Below are 25,072 nucleotides of genomic sequence, written 5' to 3' on the forward strand. Positions count from 1 at the left end.
GCTCAGTGCGGGGGATCATTTCCAAAAGTTTTGCTGGTATCACTGGTCTCGGTTCTGGTTCACTGGTATTGACATTATGAAGGGCTGTGCAACTGTCTCCTTGATACCTACCGCTAGTGCTAGTGGGCCTAAAAGTGGATTCTTATAATTTTTTTTAAGCTCTCTTGGTACGCTGCAACTTTTGGTTAGGGAAGGTACACATGCAATTTCTTTATTTGAATACATCTTTAATGTGGTTAAGTTTAGAATAAGATCAGGAAGTAAAGTCTTCATAGGGATTTTCCTATTACAGAGCCTAAATTTAGCTTCTCTTTTATATAAGTATAATTTTAGATCTTGAAATACCTACACTTTGTGGTAGGTTAGTGAGTGAATGGACTGGGGGCTGAAAATACATAGGCTTTCAGGTCCTTTACTCGAGAAGGAAATGCAATTCATGTCAGCATGTTAATTTGTTGGAGTGCATTTGTAGGAGGCTTTATATAGCTGTTGGGTGTTAACTTAAAACCGTGTCTTCATTTGGTACATTTGTTCATTTGTTGTGTCCTTAGGTTATTTAATAAAACATGCAGTGAAACACTAGAAAAGCTCCTGGACTTCGTCTTCCAAACAGCTATTGCTGTCAGTGTTAAGGTTCTTCGTGTCTTAAACAAAACAATCATTTTTCTTTACACTTTAAATAGATAGATTGGGGCTTTTCCTGGTGTTGGAAGTCAAATTGAGTGCACTGTAATTTCTGGAGACAAGAATGCTTCTGTATAAAATTCTAATTAATATGAAAAATATGGAGAGAAACAATTCAAGACAGTGCCACACACTCCTCAGATTCCTGTCGTTTCTAATCCGGACAGCCTTTGTGGGCTTCACACATCTATTTTTCTGTCTGGTTGTAACTGCTTACAGTGGTGCAGTGCGTTAAGCAAGGTTGGCTTTGCAACACTGAATTGTAATCAGTCAGATCTCATTATTACTCCTAAATCTTGGTTTGCTGTAAGCACACTATAGATGCTCCCTGTTTAGTGCTCAGGAACTCTTTCCTTGGAAATTGTGTGCCTTTTTAATGTGTCATGGCTCAATTATCACGTTCGGTTTTGGCTGCCAAAATAGCCATATATATTGTCTAGCAAGTGACAGCCTGGGCCTTTATCTCTTCCTGGCTGTTTGCCAGCTGTTTAATTGCAGCCCTGTGTTTGCTGTGTGTCACATCTTATGGTGGTCTATTATACCCAGCTAAAACAATATTTTGAAAATGTTTCAAATGTAAACTAATTCTGTGAGACTTTACGTCCTGTTATTTGCATGAACCGCTGAGGATGTAATATAAGTCATTTTTTTCCCCTACAAATACGAGCGTTCATACCTCTGATCATCTCAGGAATTTCTAGGGCGGAGAGAAGACAAGATGGGGACACAAAAATGCTATCTCTTCCCCTTGAGAGATGTAACTAAAGCTGTATGCTTTTTATGTAATTTTTCATTTGTAGCTTCTGAGGCATTTTAAGAGCCAAATATACTCTTTGTTCTGCCCTTTAGAAAAGAGCAAGCATACAGAAACCAAGCTGAGATTGCCATGGGAGTAGCAAAGCCTATGGGCCATATTTCTGCTCAAACAGATACTTTGGGTGAAGATGACGTTGGGTTTTGAGTGAATGGTGCCTTAGCGAGGCGGAGAACGATGCGGGCACCGGACGCAGCACGTTCGGTTTGGCAGCCGCCTGCTTTCCATCAGGGAAGACTTCAGGCTCATGTTACTTGTGGCGGAGCTGAACTACGTATTTGTGTCCTACAGCCCCATGCCGCCTGGGGGATGGAGCCACGCGGTGTGAAACCAGGATATGAGAGGGCTAAGCACTCCCCAGCGCCTAAGTGCGCGGGGAATCCTTGGACTAAGTATGAATCCAGTTTTCCCGGCTCCTCTTTGTACAGCTATTGATCTCGTGCTCACTCTCTGAAGAGCTGTACGTCTCGGAGAGTTTCAGCTCCTGGGTGAGATTGCTATCTGGTGCAAACTGCCTTAGCCTTGAGAGCAATGAATGTGCATTAGCTAACATTCTTGGCTATGTAGATTTTTTGGCAGAAACTTTGCTTTTCCACTGCTTAAAGAAGAAATCAGGATTTGTTCTATTGCTTGTTTAATAAGAAGAGTAGCTGTTTAACAAGAAAGACATGATAAAAGTCTTGGGAAACAGCTTTGCAATTTTAGGTCAGAGGAATGCAGAGCAGAAGACAACTTAAGAAAGATCCAATTTTTGTGCAAAACACCAGATTTATAATTAAGTAGCGAGTGTTGGCTTTTTAAAAAGGAAAGAAAAAGATAGCCTGTAGGCAGGATTAGATCTACAGTATTTTTTCTTCTTAATTGGAGGGGAAAAGATCCCATCTAGCTAAAGCCATCTAGCGTGCTGGAAGAGGTTTAATATTAAAATGGGCTTTTTTAAAAGGAAGTAAAATTGTTAAGAGTGCTCTTTAACCTGCTTTCTGAAAAGTGTAATATTGTGTGAGTAATATAGTCAAGCATGTGCACGCATGTTTTTTCTGGTAAATAACCCCCCCTCCCCGCACCTTTTTCAGAAGCTGACCTGTTTAAGTAGGGTTACAAAGTGAGTATTAAAAGGTAGTTAGGAGAGGATTGTGCATTTATGGGGCAGCTGGAGTGTGAGTGGTTGTGGCAGTCCTGCTGTGCTGTCACTGCATCTCTTTTCAGGAAACGCATCAAAACAGTCGTGAGCACAGGATCTACATAATTCCAGTAGTTTACAATGTGACCAGTCTATCTAGTGTCAAAAATAGGCCACTTTGCCATGCTTGAGTTTCTGCTTGACTAAACTCTTCCCAGTTCCATTAAGCTTTCGTGTAAGTGTTGTAGGTAGTGTATTTTGCATGTGAGTTTCTTACATAAATCACATTACTTTCTGGTGAGGCTGAAGACATCATCAACTGAGTTTTTTAATATACAGATAAAGTGGGTGCTGAAAGGTAGCCTGACAGAAATCCTTGCTGTGTACGTGCCACCTGGTTTGATAAGGCAGGGGGGTGTGTGTGCCGTGGACATGGAGACTTTAGGCAGCCCCCTGATGTAGATGTTTAGACAATTTGTTAAGAAGTTGTTATTTCTGAAGAGTAGTTACAACTCCCAGTTAATAGATACCATCTCATTGAAAACAATTGCTCGTGTGTTAGACGCATTCGTTGCAAACTAATGGTGGCCATGGGGAAGTGAAGTGTTTCTTTACAACCCAAGGTCTTGGCGTAGCCCCGGGAGTTAGAAATTAAATCCCAGCAAGACTCATACAAACCCCCGTGCTGGCAAAGCAACGGTGCCGCTTACTTGTCTGGGCTGAACACTCAGTATCTACTTGACAAAGTTTACATGAAGAAGGACAAGACCAGGACAGGTCACAAGAATGCACAGCCCATGCACCGCTACAGGCTGATGAAGCCCTGAATGTTGAAATAATGAAATACTGGTCAAAGACAGAAAACTGGGGGAAGGCAGGGTGTGCAGCAGAGCAGGGTGAGAGCGGGTACCTGCGCAGCAGTTGCTGTGGTACTATGGAAAGGTGCAGTATGGTACAGCCGAAATGGAGAACTGTCGTGAGCTCCTGGCCAGTTTGGGGCCAGTGTGAACCAGCTGCAGTAGTGGTGCTTGAGGGTTTTGCTTGGCTTTCCACACCCCAGACTGTGCTTTCTTTTCCAAGTCCTGTTTCACGTGCTGCTTTTATTCTCAGTTTCTGACTTTTCGCATGTTGTCCGTCCCTCTCCCATCTTCACAGCTGTGAAGAGAAAATAATTGGGGCTGAACACTGGACTGGCTTTTTTTGAGGAATATTTGTTGTATATTTATAATTACTTTCTTTGGTGATTCAAAAACATGAAAAAATGAGACATCCTCTCCAGGAGCATGCAGCGTACTCAGGGTTAAAGCAGGCCATGAAAAGGGACACTTCCCTTTCTTGTCAAATTGGCTTTGGTTTCTTAGATCCATCACACTGGAATGCAGCCCTGAAATGCCAATTTTCTTGTGAGGAGGAAGCAGAGCCAATTGATTTAAACTTCTAGTTGTGTCTGCTGGCAATTTCCACCAGAAGCTAATTACAGCTAGCAGCTATCGCCAGCATATGACTAAGTGAGTGGTTCCACCTCTTAAAGAAGAGAGTTTAAACCTGCACAGGGTTTCTTTTCCCTTGGAGTTGTAAGGCTGGGGTGATTTTTTTCAAGCAAGTATTTTACACACACCAAGAGAAATCCTGAAAAATTAGGTAAATCATTTTATCACACAAATAATATCTTTAGCTATTACCAAAACTGGAAGGTGATTTATTGGACTTTGCACTGTATCACGGTATCATTTCAAGACTACATGGTGTGCATGTTTAAGTTCTGATGTGATTAACCCAGCTCACTTTCTGTGTTGTCACTTCTGTAAATTACTTCAGGGAAATAATAAAATGGTTCAGACCTTTTTTCCTAAATTAACTCTGTAGCTTTGAAAATGCTTATAGGTACTGAAAGTTGTGCACCTCTTGAAACTGTATTCCACTAACAACAATTTCGTAAGAGTGAACCTTTTTAATAAAGGATGAAGCATGATATTTTTCAACTAGCATCACTAGATGGCGTTGCCTAGTAGTCTAACAGTTGAGTGTTAGTTTGAAAATAGCTGAAATTAATGTAAATCGATAGAGTAATTAAAAAATATTTAAATCTTTCCGTGTGTATGTCTCAGGTTTTTCTTTCCTTTTTGAATCATGCTTCTAATTGTTCAAGAGAGGGCATCTCATTTAAGTGTCATTTCTGCATGTAGTTTCTGCTGTGGTTCTGCTGTCTTCCTTGTCTTGCTTGAAAACTTCTTGAAGTCACTTGCTGAGGGACTGAGGCTCAGCCAGACCCCATGCCGCTGTTTCATGCATGGTTCTCTCTGTACACAATTAGCCTCTTTTAATTGTATGCTGAAATATTAGCGGAAGGACTGCTTGGAGGATGCTAGATCAGACACACACCAACAAAAAGCCATGCCAGGATTACTTTATGGAAAGCTCCTGGGATGCCATAATTTTCTGAATTACGATGTCTGCTGTCATTACAGGCAATGTGAAATCAACAGAAGTGCTATTTGGGTTTTTTTTTTCTGTTTGTTTATTTTGTATTTTAGACACCGTGCATTTATTTGTATGTTTTTTTCCGGGCTGGTTTCCTGTTTTGTTAGTGGTCAGTCATGCTTCTGGCTGCAGCACTGGCATGACACCCCCGTGCCTGCGTGTGGGGCACGGCCATGCCTGCACACTGTTCTCTGGCATCCTTTTTCCCAGGCAAGGCAAGAGGGAACTTGTCTTTCATGTCAGCAGCATATTTAGCTGAAAGCAGAAAGGCATCAAGGTAGGTGGGTTTATTCAGGGAGGATGGTAAGGAGAAATGATGAGCCCAAGCAGCTTTTGTCCAGTGCTTTCTGTTCAACTCCATCATCTGCCTCTTCTAAAATGTAAGTGTGAATTTGGCATAACCTGCTCCCTTGTCTTGGTTCACCAGCATTTTTAATTTAAAAGATCTCCTGCTTAATATTATAGTTGTTTTTAAATTCTTTCTTAACCCATTGCAGATGTCTTTATCAGTCTACTAAAAACTGGAGTTGTTGCTGGCAGGAATTAGTATAACTTGCATGTTTGATTTCTTAGTTTAAATAACAGTTCTTACATGTTAATCAGTTTGCCTGAAATGCTACATTTAGATCTAGAGAGTGTGCACACCTCTGGTTGCTCTAACACTTGTTTTTACAAAACAGTATTTTTGAAGTTTTTATAGTAGGGTTCGAGTTGTAGGATAATCTTGCTGCTTAATTAACAGCTTGGACACTTGTAAAGCAGTATCAGATTTTGCAAAAGAATGAGAAATAAAAAAAAGCCAAATTAAAGAAACCAACAAACAGTAAGCATGTACCAGAATGTATTTTGGTGACAGAAGGTCACCAAAGCTACTGTTTACTTAAGAAATTTGAAACTATGTGCTAGGCCTAATTTGAACAACTTTCTGGACACCACCGCAGCGTATTTCTGTAGGTTAATGTAGTTTTTTGTGAAGGCTCGCTTTAGAGAAATGGCAAATAAGAACTGGGGGGAGATCAAGGTTGTTTGAGAACTATGGCATGATGCTTAACAGCCTCCTCTTGTGTGCCAGGGGAGCAGTATAAGAATACCATGACAGAAAAACCCTTAATCTTCTTTTGCATGTCCATATGTTTGTAAGTAAGAATGAGGGGGAGTAGCTGTGAAGTAATCAAATCACTTATGGGCTAATTTTTCATCCCTTTATACAGGGTAATTGATAATTAAGGTACAAAATCCGGTACAAAAAAGCATTGGTGGGATGGGTCTATGTTCGTTTAAACACCCCACTCAGTAAGTACTGCAGGATGTGCTTATCCCCGGTCAAAGTTGGTGGGTTTTACGCACATGCAGAAAGCTGAGCTGAGTCTAAGGGAGGGGAGGAAACTAAACGCGGCCAAGTGCAGAAGGAAGAGGGGGAAGCAGTGTGGTGATCGTGAGTCGGAAATAGCTATTGCGTTCAATATTTTACAGAAGAAAGCTCTACCTGTAGCTGTGTGATGCACTGCTAATATTTTTAACAGATCCTGAAGCCTCATCTTGAAGGATGTCTGATCCACCAGTGGCTCCGCATGGGGTTTAGCCCAGTGTCAGACCAGCGCATTTGGAAAGCGTAGCCTTTGGCGCCCATGCAGGGTGAGGAGAGGGGAAGCAGGGGAAGCGGGACCTGCCTGCTGTCCCCTCGCCTTTGTCAGCTTTCTTCTGGTGGCTTCAGAAATACGCCATTCAAAGGAATAATATTTCTGCCATACCTCCATGCCAGTATGCTGTCCTCAAGCAGCGAGAGGTGGAAATGTGAAACCAGTAGTTGTCAGGAACTGCTCACTGCACTGCTGTTAGGAAGAACTCAGTTTCATGCGCGTAAAATCAAAATACACATTCAGTGCCAGTTTTTTCTCCTAATTTTTACCTGAGGGCTGATTGCTCATCTAATCCTGTTTATTTGGGGGCATTCAGCACATAATACTAAATGTGCTTGATTTTTTTTTTTATTTGCAGGTCACCTTTTAATGGAGCTGTAAAAGTAAGTGTAAACTGCACCTTCTTTTGTCATCAGTAAGTGCTGAAGGGCGCAATGCTCAGGGCAGGAGTGTCTCTGGGCTCACATGTGGGAGAAGGGTGGGCAACCCCTAGCGCTACCCAGTAAGTAAGAGGGTTGAAAGGTAACACGGGCTTTTGTTCGTTTGCACTCTCTGTTTGTACAGGCCACCTCAACGCTGCAAATACCTTCTTTTTTTTTTTTTTTCTTTTTTTTTTCTTCTTTGGATGCTTGTTAGGGGACCCGGTTGTGCTAATCCTAACACAAAAACGTTCAGGACATTTTTTGCTCTGAAGAGTTTACCCACTATAGCTAATGGTTCTCCTGCTTGGTTGAAAAAGAGGGCTGGATGGCTTGTCTTGATGACCTCCAGATCAGACATAATTAGGAAATAAAACTCAGGCTGTTACCCACATAGGGAGGTAGCACTTACCCTTTCAGAGTGTCTTACAGAGGATCTTGGTCCTTGGAAGAAGTTGATTAAGTACATTTTCCCCATGATGTGGGCAATTTCTGTGGTCCCTATCTACTGTGAAGAAAGTGTGATCTGGATGCACTTTGCACGTATGCCAGAAATGCAGGTGTAAGCCAGATGAAGCAGTCACAGATCTCAGAACCCCTTTTCCCCTGCCTGATTTGCAGCTGTTTAATTCGTTAGCAGTGCACAGAAATGAGCAATGACCCAAACAGGGGGGCAGCAGTACCCTGCGAAGGCTTTGGGCTGTAATCTGGGTGGGTAGCAGAATAGAAAGTCCGATGTGGAGGCAGAGTGTCTTTCTGAACTGTTCTCTTGTGTGGCAAGACCAGCTTTTAACCCCAAGCAACTGCTGCTGCACATCCTCCTCATTCACTCCCTTCCTTGGCAGCTCCTGTTTGAGTAGGTGGTGTCTGCATATCCACGGTGACGAGCAGAGATGAGCCTTAGGGTGCTTCACCCCAGAAGGTCAGTCAGGCAGCAGGCAGGAGCGGGCAGTGTCTGGAGGTGGCTGCCAGTGCTCTGCGTGTCTGTCTGCCCGTCGGTGGCTGAGTCGCCTGGCCTGGGTGCTGAGCAGCGCTATTCCTCTAGAGGTTGCGTGATGGCTGACATCGGGATCAAGTTCTCATTTGCAAAGGAAACTTTATGTGTTTATTTTAAGTCACAACTTTTTTTGGGGGGAAAAAAAAAAAGCAACCCAAAACCATTTCACCATGGCTTTTCCAGGAGGGTGGGAAAAATGCCAAGTGGAAGCAAATGTAGTTTTTAGTGGTTGTGAGAAGCAGGTTTGAGGATCTGTGTTACAAGTGGCTGCCACCAGTGCAGAAGTTGTCTTCCCCTCTGCAGAGCTGAGCTACCGTGTGTAGTGTCAGCATTGGGAGAGATCATCTAAAGCAGATCTGATGTCTTACCTCAGTGCCAGGCACGTGAATTTCTCTGTTTGCTTTGAATCAGTTGCAACAAAAAAAAAAAACGAACCCACACTTCGGCTTACCCTCAGCTCCTGAAACACATCTTTATGAGATTGCAGGTGGTTTCATCCCACTTCTGTTGTTTCAGAGCAAACCAGCTTGGATGACATTTGTTGGGTCTGTTCCATAAGCGTGGAAGAAAGTCGCGTTAAGTGCTGGAAGACGGGAGCTCCCTTACGTGAGGAGGGCCGTGGTGAGGGGCACTGTGGCCTGAGCCAGCTCTTAGGTGGAGTTGTGTATTTAAAAAGTGTAGACCAGGCTGGTGGGCAGCTGCCAGAGGGTCTGTCTTGATTTACTGTCTCCTCTGGGAGCTGCTCTCGGTATGAACTGGGGTTTGTGGCTGCCAGCAGTGGGAAACACAGAGGGGAGAGGAAGTGGCGGCGAAGTCCCCTTCCTGTGCTGTGGGGCAGGATGGCGAGGAGTGTGAAGAGCAGGTGAGCTGCCAGGCCTGACATGACAACACACGCTGCAGAGACTGCCAAAAGGCAGAGCTTCATGGGGGGATGAACACTGTAAGGGAAACCAGCTGGCCTAGCTTCATCTTGAAGGCCGCCTGCTCAGTACGGAAATGTCACTGGATCCTGCAAGGAACTGTTTGAATACACCAGAGACCAACGCAACCAAGGCAAGACGGCAAGAGAGACCACCTCCACGTCCTGCACTCGTGTGGAGAAGATGGGAGGAGCGGCCTGGGGCAGGAAGACTGGCGGAGTGTTTCTCAGGGGAAGCTCTTCCCTTGCCTTGTATCTTCTAGAGCTCCAGGAAAATGGCAACACTGAATAAAGAAAAACTTCTCTTTTTGCTTAAAAACAAAGTGTTGGAAAAAAACAGGAGGTTTGACTAGGCCTTGCTGGGAGGCAATACTCATGATTCGTGTGGGAACAGAGTGGTTGGTGTGGGACGTTTTGTGTGTAGGGCTGCGTAAGGAGGCTTGCGCGGGAGGCTCTCCTCTGCCTGTCCCCCAGCTCGGAGGCACTGTGGCGTCGCTTTTATTTTTTTCAGACACTGCGTGAATCAACTCAGGAGCAGGAGGTTGAAGCAGCAAGACAGCTGTTATCCTCTCCTTGGAGACTGGGGAGTATCAGCACGCCACCAGACCTGCTTATATTACATGTACTAAACACACTTGGTTCCTTTCTTCTGTCTGCTTTTCATCAAAAGGTTAGAGCACAGGCTGAAAGAAGAGGGACTTTGAAGGGCAGGGCCCCCTGCCTAATTATGCGTTAGGCACCTTATAGTAAACAAATGAGCTGGAGGCTGTCTCCGAAGTGGTCTAATTCCTGTTGTACAAACCCACAAAGGAGTAATGGTGTTCAGTTCCTGCTTTCTCTTCATGTTCACAGATGCTTCGCTCCTGAGCATCGGCTCTCCTCTGCCTGGAAGCCTACTCTCTGGCCAGGGTTGGCCCTGTTGGATGTGAGACAAGGAGGGGGAGTATTGCTGTTTCCAGGGAAAGTACATCTCTGGCAGTGAGCGTTTACCTGGGAGAGCCAGGAACAAACTGTGGGTGCCTGCCAGTCCATTCCAAAGCTGTGATTTGGCAAACTCAGGGCAGTAGGAGGGAGGGCACCCAGCAAAAGTGTGGAGAAGCACACCGAAAAGACCAGTTTGTCCAGCTGTGTCCCCTGGGAGTACCTTTGGCCAACTGGGACCCAAGCGCTTCTTTTCACCTGCTAACCATGCTACAATAGCAGCAGTCTACAGCAGAAAGGAAAGGCAGATTTGCAGTCTTCTCCCTGTTTGGTCCCTGGCAAGAAGTCTGCTTTCGGGAAAGAGCTTGGAGAAACGGTTCGTTAGCAGTAGGCTTGACAGCGATTTCCACGGCCGGTCAGGACCAAATGAGCATGCTTTCTCTTCCAGCTTTGTATGTTGAAAGGCAGCCCACCTCTCCAACAGTCTCATCTTCTACATGTTCTTTCTGGCAGCTTCTACCCTGGTGCCTCTTTGCCTTGAAACACGTCTTGTGATCCTGGTTTTGGCCAGGTAGTAGTAAAAGCAGGCTGGTGCGGGTGGTGCGGGTGGCACAGCTCTGCTCTGCGGTTCGCTGCAATTTCTGGCCATGTCTGAGAATGGCACGTGCTTCAACTCGTTTCCTGACCCATTCTCCAGACAACTTGCTTTCCTGCATCATCCCAGGGTTTCTGGGATGTCTTTTATAACCCCTGGCTTTTAGCTGGAAGCTTCAGGATTTTTTTTTTTCTTTATAGCTTTTCAAATTGTCCAGAGGTACTGCTGGCATTCTTGGCTGGCTTCCAGGTCAGGCATGAAAATGAGCTGAAATCTCCACTCTCTTTCTTTTGCTGCTGGACAGTCAGATTGCTGCCTGCCTGAAACTCTTATTTCCCTGGAGAGACCCCAGGGATGCAGGGCAAGGGCTGAGCAAGGACCTCTGTGTAAGTCAAACAGGAGACAGAAGTGTCCACCCAGCTAATAACAGTGACAAATGTCAAAGGAGAAGCACCGTCTGTATTTGTTTGAATTAGGAGGACAAGGAGGCATTTACAGAGAAAGAAAGGAAAGCGCAGTTTAACCATATCTAATATGTATTTGAGTTTAAAAGCACATAAATGTTTATAATCAAATAGATAATTCATATTTGCTAAAGTATGCCTTCAACAAGGAAATGTTGCAAGCTAAGGGCTTTGTAATTGCTTTGTTGACGGAAGCTGGACTTCAGTGAGGCTATTACAGTATTGACTTGAAGAGGATGGATTTGCTAACAGGGTGGGTGATCCTGTCTGGTCTCAGACAAGGCAAAAAAAAAGAGAGAAATGAAGGAAGTTAAGAAACTAGTGCCAGCTTGTGGCATTGGATGAGTAATCTCAACCAACCATGCTGATATTGTAGCTTTAAAGTTATATGAATATATGAGGGTGAAAAGGAAGATTTCATTCAGTAGACAGGATAGTGGCAGCCAAGAGAATTAGTTTACATTTTTATTAGGCATTCTCATTAAGGGAATAGGAGAGCAGGATTTATACTCTTCCTGTCTCATAAGGCTTGTACGGGACGTTTCAGTACTGGTGTGCTTAAGCATCTCACACTAATGAAAAGATCATTTCAGGGCTCTTGAACTGCTTTATAGCTTGTGATAATGAAAAAGATGTATTTATTTCAGGAAAGATTGTTTAACTGGTAGAGAAACATGTGCTTGAGCACTGCTAGAGCGATATGCCAGTGGTTGTCATGTGACTATGTAACACATTAGCTGCATCTGTGGATCTAATCTGTTTACCAAGAAACCCAAATAAGATTGTGGGTTTTGCCTTTGCTCAAAAGAACAGTGAATTAACCTGAAGAGATTTCGTATCTTATGCTAAGAGATTGTATCTTATTCTAAGAGATTTTGTATGTTATTCAGAGAGGTTGTAGAGGTTCTGAGAGATTTTTCTGTAAAACAAATATTAAATCTAAAGAAATTATAAATCAATTTTTATCTAAAGCACTGGAGGTCTGTTTCATTTTCAGTTTTATTGCCTCTTTTTAGGCTGTTTATTAATTCATTAGCTATACTAATTCATTAGCTATACATTATTAATGTTAATTATCGTTAATTGTTAAATTTTAATTATTAATGTTAATTCATTAGCTATACATTAAAGTATTCTTTATATTTTCACTATATGTTTATAGATAAAAGCACAAGTTGCTGGTTTTTTAATGAATTTTGAATGAAGTAAATTAATTCTTCCTAGCATTTCGTAGTGTCTAAAATGTAGTATTGTGTTGGTATAAAGCAATTCCATTAACTTCCGTGACATTAGTCAAGCTTCAGATGAGACTAGCTGAGAACAGAATTTGGTCAAAGGGACTGGGTACGCTTGTTCATTTTAGTAATGCTCGGCATAGCTAATGCCAGCAAAATATTTCCTATACCAACTAAATATACTAACCAGTATATACCCTGCATACATCCTGTGAAAAGCTACAGATTAAAATAGCTTTGCTGAAATCTTTTCTACCTCCTCCATTAAATCTGGGGGGAGCATCTATCCAGAAAGCATTTAAAGAGAAAAATGTCATGAATTTTGGGTCTTTATTGCCTCCCTCTCTCCTGCCCTGTTGCATCCCTGTTTCTTGGATTTGCAACTAAAAAGCCATTAACAGCTCAAGAGCTAAACCTGCTCATCAGGCTGACAAAGGCAGTGGCTGGTTGGGAGAAACCAACTCTTCCCACTAGATCCCCCCTGGTTCCCTGAGAGCTAGTCGAGGTCTCTGGTAAATCTTCAGGAAATGGGAGAATTGAAAATCCTCCTGTAATATGTTCTGCATGGGATGTTTCTAAAATTGTTCCAGCCAACATAAGCTCTATCTCTTTAGGAACAGAAGGTAATACTGTGTATTCTGCTGATCTCATTTATCATTTTAAGGCTCCTTTTAGTTGATCCCTTGCTGCTGACAGTTGTAACGTTTCCTAGATAATAAAACTGAGCTGCTGCCTGGCTTTCCATAACCACCAGGAAAGTGGTCCCCTCCTGTCCGCTCCTCTCCACCAGCTCCCACAGACCCACCGCTCTCAGCTCCTCAGCAGTCACGTAAATTCCCCCTCCAAGGTTGGACCTGAGCACGCGGCTTTTGGTTCATTTTTGGACATGCTTTTGAACACTGCTCTCCTAAGTAAGAACCAAGATTGCATCCAGCTGCTCCAGATTATTTAAATTTTTCCAAATGTGTGTTTGTTCTGGAGCAGTCCCACTGAAATGAACAGAGGAGTGGGACGTGCCAAGTGTATCCTTGGCGGCTCTGAACAAATCCCTGCCTGATAACACGTTTCAGTTTGTTGTTCAACAGTGGAGTAAGCTTATTGAAATTTCGATGATCATAATTAGGCTTCAAAAGTTAACCTTGCGTCAGCATGCAGGAAAGAAGTTGAATGTTGTCTTGGAGTCAAATTTCAGACTTGGTATCACTTGTTGCTATGTGCGTGGTACTTCTGACAGAGCAAAGACATCTGTGACCTCTCTTCCAACAGGAGGAGACCCATCTAAGATCAGTGATGGGACTAGTATGGGGCACTCTGTCCGTCCTTTTGGTGCAGGACATAGTGGGGGCAGGCCCTCAAGGGGATAAGGGAGCAGTACCGACCTCTTTCCGGCCAGATTTATCTTTCTTTAAAATCCTGTGTGAGCACCTGAATTTGGTTACAATTCCTTGGGATGCAGTGAGTCTGCTGACACAGTCTGATTTACTTGGTCTAATAAGCAAATTACTCTGTACCTTGGGAGAGTTTATTTTTGGTGTTTCTGAGGAAAATGTGGTTTAAAAAAAAAACCCAACACATAGACTTTGGAGGTTTAGTTTTTGGGGGTTGGGTCTTTCTGGTTTGTTGTTGGGTTTTTGTTGTCACAACATACGTGGAATCCATTGAAGTCTGGAGGTGGTGTTTGACTTGAAAACTCCTCAGTTACGGAGTAGGGCACAGCCCAGGCACTGTCCAGCTGGTAGGGGCCAGGATCATTAAATGCCATACAGGTAGCTTTAACTTCTCCTCAGCATTACCTGTCTTACACCCGGCAGGGAAACGGATTGATGTTGCACCCAGATGCAAGCTGGCTTGTTTCCAGACTTCATCCATGGAGTCACCATGGGCAAAGCCAGCTTGTGCCTCCCTCAGCCTCTGGCCTGGCATTCTGCCCAGAGCAGAGCAGCATGGTGGCACTGAGGTGAGTTTTGGGAAAAGCCACTTCCATATTTGTCTGTAGCATTTATGCGCACCGCATGCTGGTGGAGCGTTTGCTGCTGCTCTTGCTTCTTACTAGTTGCTTGTTTCTGCTGCTGGAGCCTGATCATTCTTGAGGGATTTGGGCATGATTCGGTAGCTCTGCAGAAATCCCTGAGAATGTTTTTGTAGGTTATAACTGGGTTTTGGGTGCTTCTGCCAATATGTCTTCTGTGGGTGTTTCTGTGCTGGCATTTCCAGCCTCAGGCTGATGAAGAACTTTGTCCATCAGGGAGAGCTGGTTTAGGGTTAGACGTGCTGCTGCTGGGATCATTTTTTCTCTTCTTCAGTAATGCAGATATATTTTGAGTTTGGGTCCTCAGCTAAAGTAAAAGTAAAGTGTTTGAGAAAACTAAAACCAAAGAAAGCAACTGTTTCTGTTGTTTACGCATTCCAAAATTAAAAGCAAAAAACGACAGGGTTTTTTATTGAGATAGAGGGAATATGAGATGATTTCTTTACAGATGAAAGTCTTTCTCACTCTTGGGGGTCCGCAGAATAAATTATTCAATCCTATGTCTTTTTTGTGGATTTTTGCATATTGGCATATATTGTCTCAACTCTGATTTAGCTACAGCTTCAAGGTGCAGAAAAGTAAGAGCAGTGTCATGTAGCTGAAAGAAGGGAGGAGGCAGGGAAACAGTCTTGTGCTTGGCAAGTGTATAAAATGTAATGGTCAGGGGACTGAGAGCAAGCAAACTCTCAGAGTGTTTGGCTGAGCATTTACTGTGAGGAAGTCAGAGGGATTTTTTATGCCTTACCATTTTTCGGCTTTTTTACAAAATGTGAGGATTCAGAGTGCAAAGGCTCAGAAGGAATGCAGCTGCTGCTGCTGCTGCTTGGATAACTTTACAAATACCCACATGTAAAACAATTGCAAAACGGAATGTTTATACATACAGATTTTTTTATGTTAAGCAGAGTTCTTGTAGTATCTCTAAAACTGTACGTACAACTGTCCTGTACTGTACGGTCCCTTTAAATTACTGTTTGTTTTTCAAATTGATGGTGCTATTTCTGCCTACATTTTCATACACACTTAATGCATCCTGTAATGCATTCTTCCTTGTATATTTGCTTCAGTCTTATGTTATAACAGTGACATTAATTTGATGTCTTTTTCTAGAAGCTATTCTCCAAGACTTTTTCTTTCCTATCAAGGCTAATAATCATGTAACATGTAATTCACTTCAGCAGTGGAACTGTCTTCCTCGAAGTTGTTTCAGGGACTATGTTAGTAGTGAACTTGGTTCAGTGTACGAACCACAGGTCTTCTCTGGTATTTTGGTATTATTGACTGGCAGGAGGGTAGGTGTAGACAATTTGCTCTATAGGTTATAGATGCAAAATATTTGTCTTACTAAAAGGTGGTGTTTCTGAAGTTCTGGAAAATGATTTAAGATTCACCATATAGTCAGGTAGTTAAATGGAACTTCGGGAACTTGTCAGACAGTTTAGAATTAAGGTTGCTGTGTGTAACTTCAAATTTAGCATTTCCTAGTTTATGAATATTTAATCAATCTCCTCTATTATGTCCTTGTCATTTTCCTTTTCTGTTTCTGTTCTTCACTACTGAAATATTTTTAGATTAAAAAGAAAGATTTTTAAGGAGAAATAAATGTTGACAGTAGAAATACAAGCATAGCAGATTTGCATCGATATAGTTGTTTGAGATTAACGTGCAAACAGCTAGCGGCAGTGTATCATCCTCTTTAGACTTAGTTTATAGTAAAAACATGATAGATTATGTCTATATTATTATGCAACAGGCATAAACCAATTAAGAAGTATTTTACCGTGCACAAAGAGGATCATTGCATTCATTGGACTAGAAATCCAGGAAGAAAAAATACTGGGGTTTTCAGTAGTTACTGGTTGTTATGTGGTTGTCCCAGGCATGCTCAGAAGAACAGTTTTATAAACAAAACTTCTCCAGTGTGTATATGAGTCTAAGGTGAAGAATTCAATCTGCGTTGGAATCAGGGATGTTGAAAGATACTTAGGTGTTGCTGTCTGTCCATCTGATGAATATTTTCAGTAGATATGAAGCAGAAAACTATGCCATTTATAATTATTATTTCTTCCTTGAGTCTATTAGATTGTCAAGGAAAAGGAACTTTGTCTTCATAAGATGAAGATTGTCTTCATTGTAAGAAGAGTAACAGTTTGAAGGAGTACTAGGGGCATACTCAAGGGAAGAGAAAGAAGTTGTCTTTGAGACTGGATGGGAGACGTTTGGCTGAGCCAGATGGAGGGACAGAGGTAGAACAAATGTAGGCGCATTCTGGGAGAACGGAGGTTGGTCTCTGCTGGCTGAGACTTAAGCGGAAGACATACTTTCCTTGCATTTCTGAAGGGAAGTTGAGAAGGCTGTGAATGGAGTGGGAAGGTGTAGGAGAGCTTGAAAATTTGAACTATGAGGAGGCTGGAAATGTACAGTCTGCAGAAATAGCACATTAGTTTTATGGACCTAACACCAAAAGTAATCAAACACCAAGTAGATAAAGGTATGGAGAAGTCAGTGTTTGCAAGTTGGGATTTATTTTTCTGTTGGATGCTTTCTGATGCCAAATAGACAGCTATGTTTAGTTTATTTGTGCCTGGCATATTGAGTGTACTCAATGTTGCATTGTTTTGAATGCGGCCATTATCTGTACCTGCTTCATCTTGTGCCTTGACTCCACGATAAGTTGCTCGGAGCTGTGCATAGAGGCTGTTCAGAAACTGAAACCCAGCCTGTGCCTGTTTGTTAGGCAGCACTTTGTTGGGAGTGCCAACAAAATTGCCTCCTGGCTTTTAGATGGGTTGAAGATGGAGCTTCACCTTCAGAGCATTAGAGATTTTCAAGGCCCAGGTATTTGAGAGGTGGCTCCTCTCTGCTCCATACCTGCCATCTGGGGAGGATGCTTGGGTTTCCAACATGCATCCCGATGGCACCCGCTTCCCAGAGCCCGGCGAGTTCCCCCTTTTCTGTGCTCCACAAAGTTCTCCCTCCATCGGACTGCAGGTCTGGTCAGGATACGTAACTGCAATATAATTGAGCTGAGTAGTTTATGACTGCGTAGGCAGTTGATGTTTAAGTGACTAATGTAATTCTTGTTTGTAGGAAGGCTTGGCATAGCCACTTAGTTGATCTGAGAAGCACAGAAATGCCAATCTGCAGAGTATATATAAAGCTTAAAAATGGAAAGAAGAAAGCATCGTCAAGAATATATCATCATGATATGCTCCACTTCATATTGCTAATCACTGTCTTTATACCTTTAGTGGCTTAGTGCCTTGTGTTAAAGGTGGACTGCTGCTTCTTCCATGGCTTATATGAGTCAGAGGTTGATGAGGTAGTGTTGGGTGCGGGAGGTCTCTCCGGGCAGATCTTTAAAGGGAGGTGCCTGCTCTGAAGTGTTTAGAGGCACGTGAAAGTGTTATGGATTGATAGTTTCAGAACATGTTAGGAGATTTATCTTTTCACAAAGCCACGCTCATAACATTGCTGTAATGATAACTGAAATTTGTTAACATTTAAAGAAAAGAAGCACTCATAAGCGTTTAAGGCATTCATTCAGGATAGCGTGGGGAGCCAAGTGCCCGGAGGAAAACAGTGTAAATATTTTTTTTTAATCTTTAATACACAGAAACTTAGGGTGGTCTTCTTAGAGCTGACAAGAGCGACTGTTCCCATTGAGTGCAAGAACAGCATATAGAAAAAGTCAGATAGAAATTACTGGTGTCATCACTTTGGCATCAACTCTCAGCAGGAGAATAGTATCAGATTTTGCAGTATTTCCTAGAATATATTTTGAACAGTTTATTGCTTTTAGTCTGATTGGAAAAAAACACTGTTGCTGCCTTAGCATTATGCTTTTGGCTCCCGTATGGCATATCCACGTGGGCCTCAAGTTCATCAAGGTCATGTAGTTCAGGAATGTCACTATCTTTCAGGTACTGTGGTTGCCCTTCTGAAAATGGAGGCAACTCTTCTACCCTGTTGCCCTGAATTCTTTTGAATGAATGCTTGAATGAATTGCTTCCTTTCTTCTGAAGGCACGAGGGATGTAACCTGTGGTAGAAGGCTCCAGTACTCTCTCACTGAGTTTTGCTGATTGGGACCTGTGGCCTACTGTTGATGGAGGGATCATGTCATTCTGCGCCTGCCAAAATGAGAGCTTCATGTAACCCTAATCCTCCTGGATAGTTGTTCACATGTGGACATGGCCACTGATTTCAGGGTCTGTTGCGATAGGACAAGGGGCAATGGTTTTAAACTAAAAGGGGGTAGATTTAAACTAGATATGAGGAAGAAATATTTTACGCTGAGGGTGGTGAAACACTGGCACAGGTTGCCCAGAGAGGTGGTAGATGCCCCATCCCTGGAAACATTCAAGGTCAGTTTGGACAGGGCTCTGAGCAACCTTATCTAGTTTAAGGTGTCTTCTGCTCAGTGCAAGGGGGTTGGATTAGATGACCTTTACAGGTCCATTCCAACCCAAACTATTCTATGATTCTAATTCTATGTTTGCAACTTTTCTTTTTAGCAACAAAGATTTTGTGGTTAATACTAGTGTTTGCTTGCAACAGCAGTTCAAATGGAAATTGTGATTTAAGTGTCACTTGGTTTGGAGCATAGCTGCTCCTTCTACAGTGGCAGTTCCTATAAACTTGATGTTTCCTGAATGCTTTTGTGAATATAATCTGCTAAGAACAATATTTTAGGTACTTAAGTTATTATTTTGGAGTGGGAAAGATGCTACTTGTAGCAGATGATCTTCAGCTACCAAGAAGTACAGTGTGTTTTAGGCTTGTCATCTAAAATGCGTGCATCTAAATACATTTAATACTGACTGCTGAAAAAGGTTATTTATTTTTACACCATGTAATCTGCAGCATCCACAGGGTAGAATTTCGACAAAATAAAAGCGAAGGTACAGCTTCCAGTTTTAGTCATGACAGAGTCTTTCCAGAGCAGGTGGCATCCAGCAGCCTGGGTGTTTTGCCCGAGGTGAAAGTTCTTGCTTTGTTTCTTTTGGCCAAAGAGGTTTAAATAAGGCGACTTTGCTGTTAAACGGGGCATTCCCACTTTACAGCTAGCAAAAAGCCATATGTCACCAATTCCTCTTGGCCCTGGGCATAGGACACGTTTCCTAGGTAGTTCAGAGTCATCTTTCCTTCCATAGCACAGTCAGAGCATGGTCAGGCATTCACTTCGCAGTCAGCTGCACCTACAGAGATGTTACCAGACTTCTGTGGTGGTTCAACCCCCTCCCAACTCTGCCAACTGGAGGATTAATGTGAGTGGGTGTCTATATTCCTGCTTCAAACTAAATCCATACTGTTCCTTGGTATGGATCCCACTGAAATAGGATAAGGAGAACTGACAGTCTCCTGTGTCAGCAGTGCTGCAGGAGCAGAAATACTCAACCGACTAACTTTTCACTCTTCATCTTTTTCACTATATCCCCCAAGAGGAGGTCATTGAAAATAATTTCCATTCATGTAAATTGTAGACTTGAATGCTCAACGCTTTGTGGAATCTCTCTGCACTGCCACTCACAGTTATTCAGAGTAAAATTTTGTGGACAGAACTTCCAGTGAGTATGGTTGCATCCAAGCAAGCATCTTGGTCCACTTCTATTTTCAGCCCCCTTTAAGATTTTCATTTAACTTGTCCTCAATAAGGGCAGCATTTGAGTAGCCATATGTTTGGCAAAACACATAAATAATTTACAACCGTTGTTTGTATTCATTTTTGTAGTTCTAAAGTTATTTTAAAGAAACAGCCCAAAGCAGTTTTTGCAGAATTAATAAATTTTCACATAAATCTGGAAATGGCTATACTTCTGCTCAGATCTCCAGAAAAGTACATTTAGTTCATTAGTTTCATGCTGAACTGTTAACAGTTTAGGTTGTTTTATTAGGAGAGAACAAAGAACTCCTGGCTTGTTGAAAATTTGTTACACAAAAATAAGGATGAAAAGGTTCCAAAAGAGCTGATGTTAAGCATTGCAAACTGGATGAAGTTGAGCAGATTGGAAAGATTTACAAGACATCTGGTAATTAGCTTCCAGCTCCTATGGAGTCCTGCCCTGTGAAAGCTGCTGCTGCTTGCACTGGATGGGGGGAGCAGGAGGGAGTTGAAGCGTAACCCTGAAAAGCCAGATCTTTGTGTTCACAAATTATCAGTGGGCTATTGAAGAGTCTCTGGGTACCTCTTTGGAAAACTGCCTCCTGCAAAAAAAGTGCGTGGCATCTTTGCCTTTGCAGGATTTTCTCCTCTGCTGGTATTGGCTTGATGTGGTAGGGGAGTCACTTTTAGCAAGTTATTGCCCTGTCCCATTTATTATTCTGTCTGTAAAACAGAATATTGATCTAGTCTTAGACACAGTAAAAATGGTTATGATCAAAATGATATATTTACTACTGCCTTTTTTTTTTTTCTGGTACGAATATTTAATAATCTAAACATCAGTAATCAATCCCAGCAGGCTAACTACTAGTAAAAATTTTTATCCTTTCAGCTCTAAATCTGTTAAGTACAATGAGCAGGCAGCCTGTCTTAAGTTAATTTTTCTAGCAGTACTGTACTTTAAAATTAGGCATTTGCGGCAAAGAGCGAGCTTTATTGAGATTAGTTATCAGCAAGAACATTATTTTTCCTAGATTGCAAATGTAAGCAAATGTGAGATTAATGGCATTCACTAAATTGTGACTGACTGAGAATATGAGGGAAGTAGAGTTATGTATCAATATATAATATTAGGACATGTTGGAAGAGATTATGCTTAATTTGTGTATAACCCAATGAATTTTGCAATGGTAGTCATTAGGCTTATTCTTTCCACTGACAAATCATGCTCGTAGTCTCAGATAAAAACCATACACAGTCTGAGCCTTTTCTTTTTGACGTTACAGCCGTTCTGTGTGGTAGTGGTATCTAATTCCTGAATGCAGTGCATCTGGCGCTGCAACCTGATCTATTGGAAAGAAGGATTTAGCGCCCGGCAAGAGGTCGGTGCTGTCCGTGTACTTTTGCTTTGCCTGAGGTCTGAGTTGCTGTATCCTACTGCCCACAGTAAACTGCCACTTTCCCAACAGCTGCCTTGAATCTGGGCTTTCTTTTTAATCATAGTTCTGAACAGACAGTTGTGTTAAAAGTTGGAACGAAGTTGCAGCATATCCTAGTCCACTGGTACCGGTGGTCCAAGCTCTACAGCAAAGCTCTGTGCGGGTCATAAACTTCTTAGCTCATCCTAAGCGGTGGCAGCTGTCTCAGAGGAGGGGTACAAAACCCTGCTCCCAAGGCTAACCCAAACAGCTTCTGCTCCATAGGCTACAGCTGTCTCCACAGAGAACATTCGTTTGCAAGCGTTACTCATTAAATTAACATTTAGAACATAGAGGGAGCAATAGTTGGGCTTAGAGCTGGCTTTTCAATAAACAGATTTTACTGAGCGAGGCTTGTTTCACTTAGATGTTTATTGACTTTTTTTCCCCTGGAATGATTATTATTTTCACATTTTTTCTTTAGTGTAGTACACTTTTGTGGAGTAATATGAACTCATATCAGACATTGATTTCTGTGTATTTGTACGCATGATGTTTCCTCCATTCCTTTGAATTGCTGTACTTTTGGAGCTAAAGCTGTATTCACAGGGGTTTTTAATGCTTCTAATACACAAGTTACATTTATATCTACTCTATACCTAGTGTTGCTTCAGCTGTCTTTAATTCTGCATTATACAAAACAGATTCCTATCCTCAACTGCTTTTGTTTTGAAAATCTCTACGTATTCCTATTCAGCTAGCAAAATGTGCATTGTTGGGCTAATGTTTTAGCACCTGAAGTCTGCCTTATGCTCGATACAGGACAGTTACTGCTCATAACGTTGGGTCACTCTACGGCTTGCGGACTGAATGGACAGAGTGGAACAGTGAAGAGACAGAGCGAGGATCCTAAGCCTCTACTTTGATAAACTGCAAGTCCAGACTTGCACTTGCAGAGTATAATTCCAGCATGTTTTAAGCCAATTCAGGTTGAGCTGCTGCAGCCACCCCACTTCTGCCCTCCTCCCCACTGCAGCTTCCCGCTCCCCTTCTTGTGCTGGTGTCGGCATCCGCGCCAGCCTGCAGCCAGCTGCTGCTTCCAGCAGCCCAGGCAGCCTGCCACACACTTCTCAACCCCCTCAGCACCACAGAGCAATTCGGTACGGGATGTCACCAGCACCGCTACAGGTGTCAAGGGAGGGGAAGGAGTAAGAGGTGGCATGGGGCTGGTTTTGCTGGGGTTAATTGGTTGTGGGACAGCACTGGTCACCTTGAACTCAGGTCTACTGGAATGTGTTATACCCCAGAGGTTTGCTTTATATATTCAGGTTGGCAAAAGCTTATTTGCAGAATTGTTTTGTTAAAAGTATAAAGGTAAAAAAACTAATACCAAATAATAGATTAAAAAAAATTGTCAACAAGGATAAATTCATGCCCTGCACTGAATGTGAAGCTTGTCATCATTTTGCGTTAAGCAGAGTTTAAAGCCCATAGCCAGAGTTCTGATGATTATTTTAGACCATGGATCTCGTGAACAAAAAAGTGAAGTCGGTCCTCAGTGTATGAAATTTTGTTAACCAGTGTAGGAACAGGACTAAAGACAGCCCTTCGGAACATTGGGCTGTTGCGTTGAACAGGGTTCTCGGTTTTTGGCTAACCAGATTCACGCCCCTTCAAAACAGCTAACTTCTTTCAATTCAGATGAAGTAGCTCATGACAAAAGCCCCATAGTGACCCCAATCATGTTCAGAAAGGAGCCAGACTTTAGAAGTCACCCTTATTGTTGAGGAGGTGGGGAAGGTCTTTGTGTATGAACTGGGAGAGGTCAATTTTATTTTTGAGAAATACAGCCTTTTCCTAGTTGTGAAGATTTCCGTCAGGCTTTTATGGCTTCAAGTTAGGCATCCGACACAGGGAGCTGTGGCATGGCATTCGCTGGTTTGTTAGGCTGTACAATGCGATGGGGAAATGGATGGAGGCAAAAAGGAGGAAGTATTTACAAGTAATAATAGAATTAAATTTGGAAGAAAACCTGTGCTAGAAGGTCAGGCAGACTGAACCAAGAACTGACTTAGATGATGACAGTACAGACTTCTTTGGAGGGAGAATATTCACTGCTTGCTACAGGGCAACATGCAGGAAGTTAGTATGAAACAACTAAAAGCATGAAACTAATATGCATGTATTAAAGATCATTAAATCCCTAAATAGGAGCTTCTTATTCAGAGCGTTAATGTGTTTTAATGGAGGCAGGCTATCCGACTGACTGGTTTTGTCTTTTCTCCATCTCTGTGTGGGTAATTTGTAACCTTGTTGAAAGATGATTTTTAGAGGCGGGGGGGGTGGGGGACGCAACTTCTAGCTATACTGCTGTGAAGTGGTGGAGAAGCCGAACCCTGGACATCCCAGAGGAGGAGGTTCCACTGTAGTAGCACCAGGCGCGTTGGGTGTTCATCTTCTTGACAGCTGGATACACCCACATTGCAGTGAAGGTGACTTTCCAGCAATTTCGTCTTTCTTGGTCTTTCATGAAGTACCTGAATAAATCGTGTTCACTAAATTGCACTTTCTCCTTTTACGATATTAGAAGAAAGGTTTTCCACAACATTAACACCATTCACAAGTTTAATCATGGAGTCTGCCTTTAGGCTTGAATTGTCGGACTGTGGTGATTCTCTAAATCACTAATGCGCTTTCTGTCTTGAAGAGCACTGTTGATAGGTGGAGTTTCTTTCAATTTTTAGCTGAAGATACATTCCTTAAAAAAAACCCAACCAAAACATAATCCACAGAGCAGTGGAAGATTTTTCAATACATTGGTCAGTATTTGAAATTGCCTAATGTTTAGATATGTTGGGTAGATTGATAGCTGGGGGCATCATTTGAACAGCTGTAGTTAACTTGCAGGCTTAGTTTGTGGAAAGTTGCCCAGTTATTGTTCCTAGGCATGAATCTTTATATGTTTACTACAGTTTTAAAGCCAGTTGTATTTTTAGATTAATTAGATCCTATAGTGAAATTAATTGATTTAACTGTTATTTCTTCCTCCATCCAAAGTGTGTGTGTAAAGGATGTTGGGAATAATACATTTTCTTTGTTGACATTAAAAGTGTAATTGAAAATACCAGTAGGAAATCCTAAACTGGATTTCTCAGTGTCATTTAGCTGTTTGACATGAAGGTTTTGCAGTGAATGATGGAGGTGACTGATGTCTAAACAAGTGGATGCCACAGAACTATCGAATGAGCTGCTAATAGTGTAATCTCAGTCCAGTGGGTAAGGTGATGGTCTGCGATTTGGGAGATTTACATTGCAGTCATACTCCACAGCACACATTTTCTGGATAACATTAGGCAAATGATCTTGTGTCTGATTGCCTCTGTTTTGTGTATTTGTGGGCAGATGCCTTGAACTAAGGCTGCACAATTTCTCAAGTGTCTGTGATTCTTTCAGTATGTGTTGCTAGCATCAGTATGGAGGCTGTAACATATTGAAGAATAAAATACACGTGTATCCCAAATGAGTTTTGTTTGTGTTAGGGGGTTGAAAAGGATCTTCTTTCATGGAAGAAAAGCAAAATTTGCCATGTTTGCTAAATACAGGTTCATCAGTAATTTTGAGCGGAAGGAAAATGTGAACTGTATACCTGGTAGACAAATTTCTTTGGCAAAGTAATTTGGCCTTAGTACAAATTGAGCGTTATACCAACAGCAAGAAAATAGCATGCATTCT

At 42.3% G+C, this 25,072-nt stretch overlaps 1 protein-coding gene across 1 annotated transcript in view; it reads left to right on the forward strand.

The window, feature by feature from the left end:
• UBE2E3 (ubiquitin-conjugating enzyme E2E 3) overlaps positions 1 to 25,072 on the forward strand; it is a 59,705-nt gene that overhangs the window by 20,087 nt on the left and 14,546 nt on the right. The gene's annotated exons all lie outside the window — the stretch shown is intronic.

Source organism: Charadrius vociferus, unplaced genomic scaffold (assembly GCF_000708025.1).
Source record: "Charadrius vociferus isolate BGI_N301 unplaced genomic scaffold, ASM70802v2 scaffold315, whole genome shotgun sequence".
NCBI lineage: Eukaryota > Metazoa > Chordata > Aves > Charadriiformes > Charadriidae > Charadrius > Charadrius vociferus.